This window comes from Sinocyclocheilus rhinocerous, unplaced genomic scaffold, assembly GCF_001515625.1.
Source record: "Sinocyclocheilus rhinocerous isolate Xijiao unplaced genomic scaffold, SAMN03320098_v1.1 scaffold3081, whole genome shotgun sequence".
Classification (NCBI taxonomy): Eukaryota; Metazoa; Chordata; class Actinopteri; order Cypriniformes; family Cyprinidae; genus Sinocyclocheilus; species Sinocyclocheilus rhinocerous.
Window position 1 is genome coordinate 190,971 of NW_015666530.1, and position 15,938 is coordinate 206,908.

A 15,938-nucleotide genomic window follows, 5' to 3' on the forward strand; every position below is an offset into this window, starting at 1 on the left:
AGATTTGGCTATCCATTGTAGCCCCGTTGTGGTGGGCAACAATGAAGCAGAATGAGTGAGAGTATTAGACGGTCAGAGTCATGAAGTCAGAAGGCCAAAGAGTCAGAGAATCGGCTCTCTTCTCCTCACAGCAAAAAAAAAAGGCACACTTCTCACATAGCAGAAAATCACACTTACTGTATGTTTGAATGTGTGGTGCCAGATATGAAGAGGAGTGAAAGAAAGAGATTCATCTCTTAGGCCCCATTCACACCTGATTTTAACATCCATCTCTAGTGTGCAGCTCTAAATACAGGGGTCCAACGCATCTTGCGCAATCGGTTCAAGTCAACATGAAACAAATAAATTCAGCAAATTCACAAACCCATTTGACTTCTGTAATGTGACGTATTTATGAGATATTCAATGAGAAACATCAGGTAGGATCTGATTTTACCAATCTGTAATTGATTGGATTATTAAAAGGGGGTTTTCCATACCAGAATTGAGCCAGAAAGCAATTGTGGATGACCACTTTCCTCCTACACTACTTCCGGTACCCATTGGTTGAAAACGCTAGTGGCCTTGATGACGTCAGCACAAAGTTACTTTAGTGGCAGAGAAAATGATTATATTTTGATTAAGGACTATAAAAACAAACATTTTTGCCTTTGAATAACATGTCAAATGAATTATATACAAAATGCCCAGGAATTTAAAGTAAAGAGGGTTTTGATTTCATGTTGACTTCAAAATAATATAACCTTCTTTTTGCATATACTTAAAGTATGCATGCACAAGAATTTGATTAAACTAAACTACATAAAACCCGTCTCTTTCTCATTTCACTTTGGGATTACCATCAGAGCACAAAAAAACATCTACATTTTTAAGCTTTCACACCTGACCTTTCACAAAGTTGGTATGGGCCTTTCCATTGGCACACTTCCAGACCTGCAGGGCTCAGCTCTATACCAGGTCATCCACAACACACTGAGAACCTTCGGGATAAACAGTGTGATGCAATTTGACTGAATAACGCTCCGAGTGATTCTCTGTGGCCATCAATGACCTTTGGATGAAAATGTGGTTTCCAGGACAAAAGGGAAGAATAGAGAGAAATCTAGAATGAGAGTGCTTACACTGTTGTTTCTGCTCAGAGGTCAGCAGCAGGGAAGTGAAAGACAGAATGAGTGAATGAACAATGGTGCGGCTCAAATGATGTGAGGGCATGTCAGTTTTAGTCAGAGCCAAGTGTTTAACCAGAAAAAACAAAGGTCGTTTCATTGCACGCCAAACACCCATTATACGTTTCTTTACGGGGTGGGTGGTATGACCAAAATCTTATTTTATCGCATAATTTCTCCCTCAGAGTAAAAAAAAAAAAAAAAATTAACAATTGTTCAGATAAAGTTTAAAATATAAAAAAGTTAAATTATGAGATATAAATTAAACATTATGAGAAATAAAACAATGTCACAGTCATTTTAGCGAGATACACACTATATCACAATTTATGGGGAATAAAGCTAATATTGTATGACAAAGAGCCATATTGAAATATACAGACGCAATTAAGAAAAATGGAGTGAGATACATATTGTGAGATATAAAGTTGCAATTACAAGAAATTACAAGAAATTTGTGAAATTATTGTGAGAAATAAGGCAGTAAATAAAAAAATAAAAGTAAAACTATGAGATATAAAGTCAAATTTTAAAATATCGTCACAGTGAAAAATCTCACAGTCAAACTGAGATATAAATTCACAATTATGAGAAATAAGAGACAACTGTGATAACTAAATCATATTATGGAGTCTAAAAGTAGTCAAAAAGAGATATAGTCACAATTGTGGAAAAGTCCTATTGTGTGACATACAGTCAGAATTGTGAGAAATAAAGTTGAAATCACTAGAAATATAAAGTTAAATTGTGAGATATACTCATATTGTGAGATAGTTGCAAAGTTGCAATTACAAGAAATATTTAGCCATTTTTAGATATAAAGTTGCAATTATGATATACTGTACATTCTCAATTATGATAAATAGTCCTTTGTAATAAGACTATTTATGTATGTATTTATTTATTTGAAAATGGACTTCATTTGCTAATTTTGCAAACCTCACTTCTTTTTATTTAAAAGCACAATATGTAAGTTTTCGAGCTAGAGTTCGCATTTTCAAAACAATAACAAAGGCGAAGCTTGATGATGCTATGAAGAAGAGTGGAATGATGGGAAGATGTCGTTTTTACCATCCAGAGATGTCCGAATCATGTTCACGGATGTAATTAATTATAATTTTTTTTTATTACCTGCACCTTCCATAGTTATTCGAACAGTGAATAAATTATACAGAGAAAGCGAGCAAAGAACATTTACGTTGTCAAGGAACAGTATGACTGACTTAAGTCTAGCGTGAGTTTAAGCACCCTCAAAAAACTCCCCTTATAATCAAAGCTGTCTATACACTGTTTGATGAATGAATCTCCTACTTACATCATACGCACATCTGCACTTTGTTGTTTATGATGAGGGAATTCGCGAGAGAGCAGAATTCAGTCAGCGAGCGTGCGCACTGAACAACTAAACTCCGGTGTTTCAGCGATGACTCATCTGAACGCTTCTGATTGGCCGTCGCATTCATAAGCTCAACAGACTCGTGTGTGTGATTGGTTATAATGCACAACACTGTAAAAACGTGGAAAAAGAATCATGGTACAACATTAAGCAGATCTAAATTTAATGCTGCAGTCAACACTTTTCATTTCATTTTCATTTTATTCGCGACAGCCATAATGGATTTTATTTAACTGCACAGGAGCATTTTTGTCCACGTGTGTTGCATAGTTTCTAAAAGCGGAAACGGATAGCGCGGATATTACATCTTTGATAGGCGACAATGAACCAGGATGAGCCATTATTTAAAATTAAAATTTCTCTGGATTTACAAATCCTTGGGAACTTTTGGGATAACGTAAGTACACAATTGCATGAAATATATCACACTGTGCAAGTGGTTTTTGGATATTTTATTATGAAAATCTTAAATATTGTGCCTACAAAATCTTACAAAATGTTCCTATTTATACTGTGATGTAAACGGCATAGCAGAATCTCTACCAGTTGCTACTGATATACTGTATATTGACATATCGTCCAACCTTAGTTCCTCTAAAACAATGGGCTAATGTAGTAAACTGGATGAGCGCAGATATCTCTCTGTATCTCAAGTGCCCATCAGTCACGTTTCCTTAACGACGCAATCCGTGAACGCAATCCAACTAGAGTGGGTTGCATCAGATCTGACAGGTCGATCCGTGTCTGTTAGTTCTGCTGATCTCAAACTGATGCTGCGTCTCTGTAAACTGCTGCATCTACAATTGATTTTGTCCGCCATGACGAAAAGAGGAAACACGAACTGGCGTGTCTATGATGACAGGCAGGAAACCTGAATCACTGTAAATAGAGGGAGACTAATTCAAAACTCACTGTTATCCTTTCAGGAGAGGAGCAGTGGTGGAAAAGCTTTGGCTCTCACTGGTGTTCAAGAGGGTAGATGGCAACACGATGGCAAGACCAAAGAGATTCTCACTCGAGATCCTGTGAAAAAGAGAGAAAAAAAGAAACAGACAACAGTAACATAAATATATTTGGATCTGGCCGTGTTGGAGATTTGTAGACTAATAACCGCTGGTTTGTAGGTGACTCATGTTGGCAGGAAATGTGAACCGACCGGTGACCCGTGACCGAGGAAGATTCAGAATTCACCACCACTCAGGAAAAAATCCCTCTAACGCTCTCTCATAAACACACAAGGCATAACTCTAAACAGGACCAGATGTTTCTGCTGGGGAGCTGAACTCCCATCTGTGTGTGGAAAAACGAAAGCAACAGCAACTTTCCATTCATTAACCCGCTTATGTCAAAAAATGGCAAGAAAATCTCGGCGGCAATTTGTGTTTAATACACAAGACATACTGCAACTCTATGCATTTCTATATGCATCAATCTATTCATTCATTAACCTCATGTGGTTCCTTTGATTGGGGAACATTAAATTTTAATAGAGGGGTCTTATACAGCTGTGCAGCACTAAAACAGAAAACGGTACAATTCTGTGAATCACGGATTCAATTAACCGACTGTGGTATTCCATACTCCAGCATCTTTTAAAACCCCTGTTGGGGGGGCACTGGCTGGGTTTCCCGGAATACATTCTTGCAAAGCTATCACATTCTGACCGCAGTTAGCCCTGCGAACCGCTAACTGCGGTCAGCACTAACTCAGCGAACTGCGAACTCACATGTAGCTCAGGCATTTAGCCCTCTCACCCTCCTCTTTCCATCACTCACACCCACCATGTCCCAGCTGGGGGGTTGATCGGTGAGGGAGGGGGGAACAGTCATTGCTCACAAGCCTGAAACTTGTGTCTGAACTCAACCATTTATATTACGCTACAGAGGACAGGAGTAACAAAACAAACCACAGCCATACTCCTGCATCTTTTAAAACCCCTGTTGGGGGGGCACTGGCTGGGTTTCCCGGAATACATTCTTGCAAAGCTATCACATTCTGACCGCAGTTAGCCCTGCGAACCGCTAACTGCGGTCAGCACTAACTCAGCGAACTGCGAACTCACATGTAGCTCAGGCATTTAGCCCTCTCACCCTCCTCTTTCCATCACTCACACCCACCATGTCCCAGCTGGGGGGTTGATCGGTGAGGGAGGGGGGAACAGTCATTGCTCACAAGCCTGAAACTTGTGTCTGAACTCAACCATTTATATTACGCTACAGAGGACAGGAGTAACAAAACAAACCACAGAGAAAGACACACAGATCTCTTTTCCAGAAAATATCAGTGTCATCTGTCTAGTCGTCTAGCAGTATTGGCGAGTAATCAACTTGAATTAGTGACATTGCTAACTTAGCTACTTTTCCAGTAAAGTATTTTTCGTTTTTTACATGTATGCCAGGATACAGTACGTTGCGTAAATTTCATCATCAGCATAGCACGCACACAGCTCGATTTTTCTCATCATAGGCAATTAATATTTCTCTCTTCAGGGTAGTTAGCAATTAAACACTGTAGCTAGCTGTTGAGTTAACTTATTAGACAAGCTAATGAACACAAGATAATGTAACAATTTAGGATAAAGAAAGCTAATATTGTAAGAAAAAGTCGCAATGTGAAATAAGGTTGTATGCAGTCAAAATTATGTGAAAAAAAAATCAATAAATAAAAAGAAAATTTAAATTGTGAGATTTTTACAAGGAATAATTTGCAATTGAGATATAAAATGGAAATGATCAGATTTAAATTCACAATTATGAGAAATAGTCACTATCTTTTTTTTTTACTCTAAGGTGGAAACAGGCTTTTACTGTACATCACAGTAATTGCTTCGATTAATCAATAAGCTAGCGACTTCCATACTTTAAAAATGAAAGGAACTTCAATAAACCTGTAACGCCAATGCACATTTGTGTCAAATAAAGCACTATGACCATGATTAAATTCAAAATATAGCACAACCTTAAGTGCCTTATTGCTTCTATAACTTAAATTAAATAATAAAAACACATCATTCATACAATATTTTAAAAGCTAGAATACGCATGATATGCAAACATACCCAGTGCTACGGCTAAAAGTTAACATCTGCACTGTAAAAACTGATTTTTGAAGTTGTAAAACAAAGATTATTGGAGTAGGTTTTTTACAAGAAAATACTATTTCAGTCTTTTTACTTTCAAATTACATGTTTAATTCAAAGTGTTACTTGTCATTTCTTTTTTAAAGTTAGTAATTTCTGAGTGAAATTTTTCTTCAGCAATAGTTTTGAGTGTATGAGTGCAGTGCAGTAATATACAAGGCAGCTAAATGAACAGGCATTTAGCATCATAGCTAATATTGCATATTTTAGCATGGCTGTAATAATGTATTGCCTGATTTGTGATGTGAATTACCTGTAGTAATTATGAATGCCTTGTAACTTCCCCAACGCTGATATTTTTCAGCTTCTGCAAAAGCTGAATGAGATTTATACACACACACACACACTCACTGTATCCTGTGTTTATGCCTCACACTGCAGAGGGTGAACCATAGTTCATTCTTGTTTGGTCCGATGGATGTCATTGGCTCTGTGAATGAGCAAATCCATCAAACACAGTTCATTTGAAATGAAGCTAATGTAACTACCCAAGCATGAAGTTACACTGCAATAAAATCAATACGCACTGTGGTTCGAGTGTGTTTCGGTTTGGAAATATGAACTCAAGGATAAAGAAGACAACAATGTAGAAACTCTATGATGCTGGTACGTCCCCTTTTGGCTAAATTACACATTTAATCATGGTATTTGTGTGCGCGCTGTGATTTACTGGCAGTCTTACTGTGGTCCCACCATTCCTTATCGCTGACTAACTCGGGGTCAGTGATCTAATGGTCATGACACTATCTGAGCTGTACTGCATCTTGAAAGAATCCAATTCTAACATTACCATCCAAATTCTATTACGCATTTCTCAAGTGCTCTCTCTTTATTGTGACATAGTTGCACCTGTTATATCTTATGCAAAGGGTGGTCTTAAAGGGACAGTTCACTCAAAAATGAAAAATTGAAAATTAAATTTCTTAGCCTCATGTCATTACAAACCTGATGTCTTCTCCAACACACACACACACACACACACACATACTCTCTAACAAGATCATAAAAATAGTCCATATTAGTTTATATTGGTTTTTAAAAAGACATGAGCGCGAAAACATAAGAGGATTTTATTTTTGGGGAGTAAACTGTCCCTTTAAATCACCATTGGATCTATACTAACCCAGTAAATTGTTTGTTTGCATTTTTGTAATAAATAAATCTCAGCTGAATGTCAGCTGTTTATGTTCTACAATGTGATTAGTGTCCTGAAAGTGGGCTGGTCTACACACAAACAGAGTTGCTGTTGTTGTAAATGCCCTCAGCGAGACACTGCTGACCAGAATTAGGCTTAGGATCAAGATTAGATGTAGAAAGGAATATGTGATCATATTCCATTTAGGAAACATGAGATTTAGAAGCACAGTCTTAATAGGTTAAGATTAGGTTTATGGTTATTAGTAGAGATCTGTATAGGTTTATGATTATTGGTTAGATTTAGGGTTGAGGACATTAAGGATTATGGTTTTGTTTGGAAGGAGTCATCTGCTGGCATTACTCAGAGGGCTATGTAGATTACATTTTAAAATGTACTGAACTTTTTGAGATTTGAGACTTGAGCCATGGATTTCTGACTAAACAAGGTTATGTAACCTCTAAATTGTGTGACGTTTAGAAATGCTTTATTAATTTCTTTATCTTAAAGGAACGGTTTGCACAAAAATTCTACAAAAGTCTAAAGAGTGGACTACAAAAGTCATATGGACTACAAAAATGGTGTTTCTTTTTACCATAAAGAAATGTCATTGAGGCCAAATTAGATTTTAGAGTTACACAGTGGAAGGGAAGATTTTCAATGAATAACATTACATTTCAGTCCGTTCATTACATAAATAATGATAGATGAACTGCAGTATTTCTTAAAGAGAAAATTGAAAACAAAGGTATGATTACAGTACAATTATAACATACAAATCCTTAATATGAACCACTTTTTATTTCACTTTCATTATATGGAAAATATCTGCCATTACATTCTTCAACATTTCCGGGGGTGAATAAATGATGTCAGAATTTTCATCTTTGGGTGAACCATTCCTTAAAATCTAAAACATGCGCGCAACCATATCCTACTCTGTACCTGCTGTTTCTTTACTGCTACACACACACAAAAAAAAAAAATTATTGCAAATCTATGTGCAAGCGTCCTACTTACATTTTTTTTTCAGTCTTCACTTAGCCCACCCCATCTCTCTTTCATTCTGCCTCTCTGTTTTGGTGATGAATTGTCCCTGGTCTCCAGGAATGGATCTGTTAATAATTCAGACCAGGCCCTGGCATTGACCATTAGAGCTGAGAGGCAGAACTTTCAGCTGATAGATCACTAATCAGATTAATTGCTGTCTTTGAGCGGGAAATGAAACAGAGTGAGGGACCACGCCGTGCATGGTAATATACTGGACCTTCCAGAACACTTCACCAACACACGCTTTCAATTACGGCAAGCAACCACCTACAGCTTGAGAGAACATTGCCCATGATTGAGTATTCAAGCAGCAATCCTAACATTAGCCGAACACAGTAAAAATATTATCCTGATAGATGTGTGTTGCACAAAATGCACTTGAGTAATTTGTGTAGCGACGGATGAGACCAATGCCTTCTCCAGACAAAAACATATACATCACTGTAGTTCAGATATACTAGTCGGAAATCTACAACTAAATTTGATCATCAGTACATTCAAATCCTGTTCCCCAGCTGTAATTTGACTCTAACTGAAATGTTCTGAAGCTCAAGTAAGTATGTATTTTTTCCACCTGAGCTTAGAAATGCAGGTCATTTTATATCAAGGCCATAATATTTCATTTCACCTGTTGATTTGTCTGCAAAATGATCAGATTGTTTCCTGGGTTCATGTACAGATGTTGCCAGTGGTAGCAGCTAATGACAAAGTCAAGAGTTTGGTGGGGTGTTTTGTGTGTCCGACTGAGCTGATGCCAGCTAAGTTACACAAATTAGAGTTCTCCATGGTGTGGAAATATTGATTAGTCACAGTTTGCTGTGAGCCCCGTATACAGATAATAGATTATACAAACATCCAGCATTACTTAGTTCACCCAAGAAATGCAAATTCTGTCATTATTTATTTGTGTTATATCCAAACCTGACAACAAAAATAAACACCATAAAAAGTAGTCAATATGTCTCATTGGGTAATATATAAAGGGGTCATATGATGCGATTTCAATTTTTCCTTTCTCTTTGAAGTGTTACAAGCTCTTGGTGCATAAAGAAGATCTGTAAAGTTGCAAAGACTAAAGTCTCAAATCCAAAGAGATATTCTTTATAAAAGTTAAGATTCAACCCAGCCCGGGGTCGTCACATGTGGTTGCCGCAAGCCCGCCGGCCGCTGCTCACTCTAGCCCAGCCTCCACTCTCTCTAGCCCCGCCAGCCTCCGCTCACTCTAGGCCGCCGGCCTGAAAGCGAAACTACTTTGTAAGTTCATCCAACTCCATAACTTTGCTCCAATTGTGTCCTCTCTTTCTGCCTCTTTGTCTATTTCTCTCTCAGAGCGTCATGTTCTCTCTCTTGACTTACTGTGATGTTTTTGTTATTTTTTTCCTACAATGAAAAGTCTGATCTGGTCTGGCTGACGGCAACATACACTGACTATTCATATATAATTTATCACAGAGAAACAGAAAGAGGGTGAGAGAGTGAGAGTTTGTCCCTACCTCTAAGAGATTTAAATGCTGCACACACACACACACACACACACACACACACACAGGTTTGTTTTTGTGAAAAGTGGGGACATCCCATAGGTGTAATGGTTTTTCTACTGTACAGACCGTATATTCTATTGCCCTACACCAACCCTACCCCTAAACCTACCCCTCACAGGAAACTTTGTGCTATATCAGATTTTCAATACACTCCATTCTGTGTGATTTATATGCGATTTGAAAAGTGGGGACATGGGGTAATGTCCTGAAAAGTCACCTTCTCCTGTAATACCTATGTCATACCCTTGTCATTATACAAATTTATGTCCTCATTTGTCACAAAAACGCGCACACACACACACACACACACAGAGCTGCATCAGGCCACTGATCCTAAAAGACACTGTACTCAACACCACAAGATTGAGCAAGAATAAAAACAAAATGTACAACACAAATATATCCAGGACCCAATCCAAATATCACAGCAGGGGTAAAAATCTTGTAGTTCAAGCTTTAAAAAAACACAAACTGTCACAAATCACACAAGACGTCACTTCAAATTGTTTGTTCAACTAATAAAACCCAACAATTGGAATTTTCCTTTTGTGGCCACATTAGCCCCACTGTACCTGTTGTATTGTTAACCAAGCGTTAACTGTCACCCCATGCTCTCTGTCAACCTCAGCGTTATTAAACATGAACTCTCGCCCCAGTCTCAGTCAGAGGATTTCTGTCTCTCATTATCCACTCAGTCCTCATCAGAATATAAATAAAGAAACTGAGCTCTAAAAAATTGAGTTTAAAGATACTGAGAAGCCTCTGTTCTTGAAATCAAAGGATGGCTTTCTAACAAAACGTGACTGGAAAACAAATGAAAGCTTAAACAAAGAAATATCAGATATGATGGAATTATGAAAAATGGTATCTGATTTCACCTATATTTAAGCAACTAATCAAATACACAACCATTCAAAAGTTTGGAGTCATTATTCATGTTTTTAAAAATAAGTCTAAGGGTCATTAAAAGTTTGCATTTATTTGATCAAAATATAGTAAAAACAGCAATACTGTGAAATATTATTACAATTTATATTTTATTTTAACATGTAATCGATTCCTGTGATCACAAAGCTGAATTTTCAGCAGTCATTACTCCAGTCTTCAGTGTCACGTGTTCCTTCAGAAATCATTCTAATATGCAGATCTAGTATACAAGAAATGTTTCTTATTACTACCAATGTTGAAAACAGTTGTGCTGCTTATTATGTTTATGGAAACCATGATATTTTTCGTTTGATAGACAATTTTGGTTTTCCACTTGAAGGCTAATATTTGGATCCAGAAGCTAAACCAGTTGAGAACCGCTGATTTAAACAATGCAAAGTCAAATAACTGATGTTGTTGATGTGAACAGATCCTTTGTGTATGTGCATGTGTGTGTGAACGAGAGAGAGGGATGAAGGGGTATAAAGCTCATACAGGGTCAGTTCTTCCTCCTCCTGATACCGTGGGAACGGATAGACGGGTCAAAGACACAAATGGACCACTGTATTTCTCCTTTCTCCCACTGCTCTGTTCCAAAACCTAGCTGCCTAAAGAGGGAGCATGTTAAAGCATCATAGACATGCTTCACGATCAGACTATGCGAGCGGAGTGGAGCGGCAACAATTTCCCCTCCGCGCTCCAAGCATTCAATAATCACTCCGCTCCAGCTCCGCTCCGGGTTCACCATTTCCCGCTCCCGCTCCACTCCTCGCTCCACTGATCAGAAACACCGCTCCGCGGCTAAATTATTTCATTATGCTTGAAAAATCACAGTTCTGTTCAGAAATGATATTAAATGAAAAATAAATGCATAATACTAGAAGAAGTTTTAACATGGTTTATTGGAACACCACAATTAGCCCAAGTCCATATTAAATGACTGCTTAACTCGCTAGCTTACTTGTCTGTGCAACATCTCTCTACTATGGTAAAGCTGAGGGTAGTTACTTCACAAACAGAAAGAATATGCTGCAACTTTTCCGTTTTTAAGCTGATAAATCACAGGACAGCGTTGACCAAATTTTCTTCATTCCTGAATGTATGCGCGTGATCTGTACGTTATGTGCGAGCTTGTGTGTTCTGTCCGTGTGCAGCAATGTATCAGCACATGAGTTTCGAGCGGAGATTAACAAATTGTACAACTTACAACATGCTTTAACCTCCTGCACTCGTCCATCGCCATTTTAACCTTCATATGTGATCCACATATGAATCAGAGCAGGTAATCCCAGAATGCATTATGAGAATGCAGTATGATGAGCTCATTAAAAAAAATTATTTAAGATGGCAATCGAGGTGAGAAAAAAATGCATTAAACGTGCATAAAGTGTTTTTGTGTAGTGTGTGTGTTGAGGTTTATTAGCATTAGCTTAGCAACTTGCTCACTCCACTCCCTGTTGAAAAAAACAGCATATGCTGGTTAGGTATGTTTTGAAGCTGGGATGCTGGTTTGAGCTTGTTTAAGCTGGTCCTTTGCTGGTTTATGCTGGTCCTTTGCTGGTTTATGCTGGTCCTTTGCTGGTTTATGCTGGTCCTTTTGCTGGTTTATGCTGGTCCCTCTCTCTCTCTCTCTCTCTCTCCCAGCACCTTTCACTTCTTTCTACTCATCTTTCCATCTCTGTCTTGCGACTCTTGCTCAAAGTGACCCTGACATGTCCTTTTCCCAGTGCCCATAGGAGTCCTGCTGTTTCACTCCTGTCAGGTGACAAGTGGCCTTTTAGCTGTGTCTCGGACCACCTATCTCACCCTCTCTCTTGGTTTCCTCAGCTGCAGGATGTCTAATACTGCATACTTACTTCAATGGGAAAAATATCATGGAAAACAGCTCTTTTGAAACACAACTATGTAGACATCCTACAGAATTCACAATGCAAATTCTACCAAAACTGCAATCCAGTTTTGGTAGAATTTCGAATATTCGTCACATTTAAAATAAAAATCCACATTTTTCACAATTTTAGGTGTGCGTTAAGGAGGCAGCCTTATCAGTGGCTCACGAGATGCGATGACGATGTAAGTGTCATTGCATTTTAATGTTTTTCTTAGCCTATCCAGTTGAAGCCACTAGATGCGGCGCTGCTGCGTTGTTAATTATAAATATTGTGGGAAAAGAGAACAACAATGCGGAGATGTTGTTTACGTCAAAACTGAAATCAAGCCGTTCACACAGAACGCATATTTCGCGCATTTTCTAGAGGGACATCTATCACCGTTGCACTCGCGTCTCGCACAAAAGAGCCGCATGTTTAGAAAGCCATGTAAAACAATGCAAGTTCAACTTTGAAAAAACATATCTCGAGACTTTATGGGGGTTTTTTCCCCATCCCACTGCAACTCGTGTTTTTAAATGAAAAATGTACTCTTGTGTGATTGGCTTTCGGCCCTTTGTATTAAACTATGCATACATACATGATGCTGTTTTGTTTATAGTTGTTTAAGCAACTTAATTAATTATAATTGGTTTATAAACATTATTTTAAACATTATGCACTTTTTTTCCACAGATAGTCATGTTACCTTATGCTTTGAATAAACGTGCATTAGCAATATTTTGCTCGATGCACCCTCTTGTGGCCTCAGGAGAGAATACAAAAGCTTTTCTTCACCCTAACTGAAATTATGAATTATTATTAAAAAAATGTATTTATTATTTATTTAAAATTATTATTTTAAATTTGAATATAATTCGAATTTTGATAATATTTAAGTACAAAATTTGAATTTAGTTTTTCAGCCATTTTGACAGCCCTAATTAACAGTGTTACTAAATTATTAATATTTTTTACAGATTAATTTTAAGTGAATTTCGGATTATGGCAATTACAACAGTGTTATTAAATGATTAATATTTTAATTAAATTACTTTTATAACAACCATCTATGCCTTGGCAATAGAATTGCCATTGGCTAGTAAATTTTTTAGTTTACTTGCCAGACTTGGCGCTAACCAATGAGTTTGCTGCTTGCACATTAGTTCCATCCACTAGCGAAGAAACCAACAGTACCTTCTGCATGTTTGGCAGAAAAATTCTAAATGAGTTTCGTTATTTTGACAGGTAAATACAACAAGAAAAAAAAAACTACATGTAGCACGTCAGTTCTATGTGGTATGTAAGACACACTCTCCCTCTCTGTATGTAAGAAAAGCACAGAACACTCTCAGCTAAACAACAGCAAGTCAGGCACCTAAAAAGTAGAGTTTAAGGGTGAGATGAATTGGAATAGTGTGCTTTAAAGACGGAGAGCAAAACTCTCAAGCGATCAGTCTGACGAGTGAAGGCGAGTGAAAAAAATATCTGTGCTAAACTTACACAATCTAACTCAAACTCTGGCGAGTGAAATCTAACAATTTATTAGCCAATGGCTAATGATACACATTATTTAATCACCTAGCATAAACATTTAGTCGCATATGCGAGTAATTTACTCGCATTGTAGAGGGTTGTGTAATCTCATCCAATGCATCCCAAGTCATTTCACATGCAAAGAGATTAACCAATTAGCCAATCCAAGATCGGGTGGAATATGATCATGTAAAACTATATTACAACTGTTTTGTAGCAAGAAATCTAAAACTTCAGAAATATAAAATTATAATTATACTTTAGGGAAGGTAAATCAATGCTACTAAAGTGTACAATATGCCCTTAAACTCTCATTTCATGTTTTCAAGAAAAAGCAATGAACATTATCATTGACCCAACAAAATCACTGTTCCCTAAAGTTCCCCAAATTTGTTATTAGAAGCTGAGGCTGCACTATGTTCAATAAAGCACCAACAAGCATTATATAGCAATAAGCTAAGAAAAGTAGTTGGTAATTCAAAGGCAGCGGCCACAAAATGTAACAATTTCAGTCTAATATAAAAGGCACCATCAGAGCACCCCTGGGCCAGTGGCCAGCACTACAGCCGGCTTGAGAGCAATATAATGGCATCTCTGGACATTAATCACCTTGAAAGCCACAAGCAGCATAAAAATTGACAATCTGGCAACCTACTGCATGTCTTTATTAAATACCACATCACTCAGGGTCTACAAACACCCCTGTCCTGGCAGTGAGGGCTGAGGCTAACAGAAACCGAGAAACTGAATAAGAACCAAACGGGAGGGAAGGTGAAAAAGAAAGAGTGAAAAAAGGTGAATGATGGAATAAGAGATGGAGAGAGATAGGGCTGCAACAACTAATCGATAAAATCGATTATTATCGATAAAGAAAATAATCGACAACGATTCTCATTATCGATTAGTCGGGTCTGCCCACGGTGCACGTCCAACTCCAGCCGGTCACGTCAAATTACAGCACTGAATAGCGCATTACGGACAAAATGCATCTAAAAATAGTGGAGGAAACAGAATGAGATGCTGCGGGAGAAGTACGTGATCCAAGCTGCACAAAACTTGAGAATTCTTTATTTTAAGCTTTAACCTAACGCATTAGCGTATGGCGTAGGCTATAGGCTTGCCCTGTCCTGCGCTTTGACAGATGCATGTTCGTCCTCAGCGCAAAAAGGGGGCAAATTACAGAAAACAATACAGTAGACATACTCTAATGCTCACAAAAGTACCTCCTCAATCCACACAGACCACTTATGGAAACCTGCAGCAGGGCTTTGAACTGAGACTAAAATGGTCCGAAATATGACAAAAATTGACAATAATAAAAATCCGGAAAAAAAAGACAAGAAAGCTTTGTCTGTCCATTTGTGGTTTCATCTGATATCATCTTATTAGAGTGCACGCCACTGTTTTATGTACACAGCACAAGTTATGTCCGATTTCTGATTAAAATGACTCTTATGAACTGGTTCTTTTTAATCAGTCAGTCAAAAAGATACACAAAATGCCAGATTATTTTTCTTTAACCAGTTAAACTCAGTCCTGCAGCCATTTCTAAAGATTTCAACGGTCATGTCAATCATAGTGCTGATTGCCTACACAAAACGGAAACAAAAAATAACCTCAAACCCTAAACTTATCCTTAGTTTAGCATTGGTAGCACATCCTGATAGATAACATTACTGGTTGTCACGATTGGATTCATGCATGATATTTGTGAACTCTGAGCCGAATCAATGAAGTGGGGATATTTTTTGACAGGTAACTAATGATTGAGTTTAAATCAGCTGCTGGGTGGGGATTGTGCTTAACTGGTTTGGGGAGAAAAAGAAAGAAAAAAAAATAAAAATCACACACACAAAACAGCTTCACACTTGCCTGTGAGTTAGTGGTTTGAACTAGACTCACTGTCAGTAAATCATTCAGAGCCGATATGGAGTTCACACCTGACTCCCTCACTGAAACGAGAGCCATTTTTCAGTTGTCCAATTCAAAATGAATCAGGACACATTACTGTGATGTATACTTTAGGTTTGTGAGACTTACATCAGTTCATTTACTGACTTTTTTTATATGACAATGTGTCATTTAAGATATATATTCACAAAAAAAATTTTTGTTGTATAAATGAATGAGTATTCTCTTATTTATAAAAAAAATCAAATATTTTACAAAAAAAAAAA

At 37.6% G+C, this 15,938-nt stretch overlaps 1 protein-coding gene across 6 annotated transcripts in view; it reads right to left on the reverse strand.

Moving 5' to 3' along the window:
* The window catches only part of LOC107732474 (semaphorin-6D-like), a 175,559-nt gene that overhangs the window by 94,088 nt on the left and 65,533 nt on the right, over positions 1–15,938 (reverse strand). For 5 of the 6 annotated variants that reach the window (XM_016543815.1, XM_016543819.1, XM_016543818.1 and 2 more), the window contains one exon: positions 3,475–3,585. The gene's annotated coding sequence lies outside the window, so the exon portion shown is untranslated. Of the gene's footprint in view, positions 1–3,474; positions 3,586–4,010; positions 4,030–15,938 lie in introns of those variants that run through there. The other variant, XM_016543817.1, reaches the window with a different exon arrangement.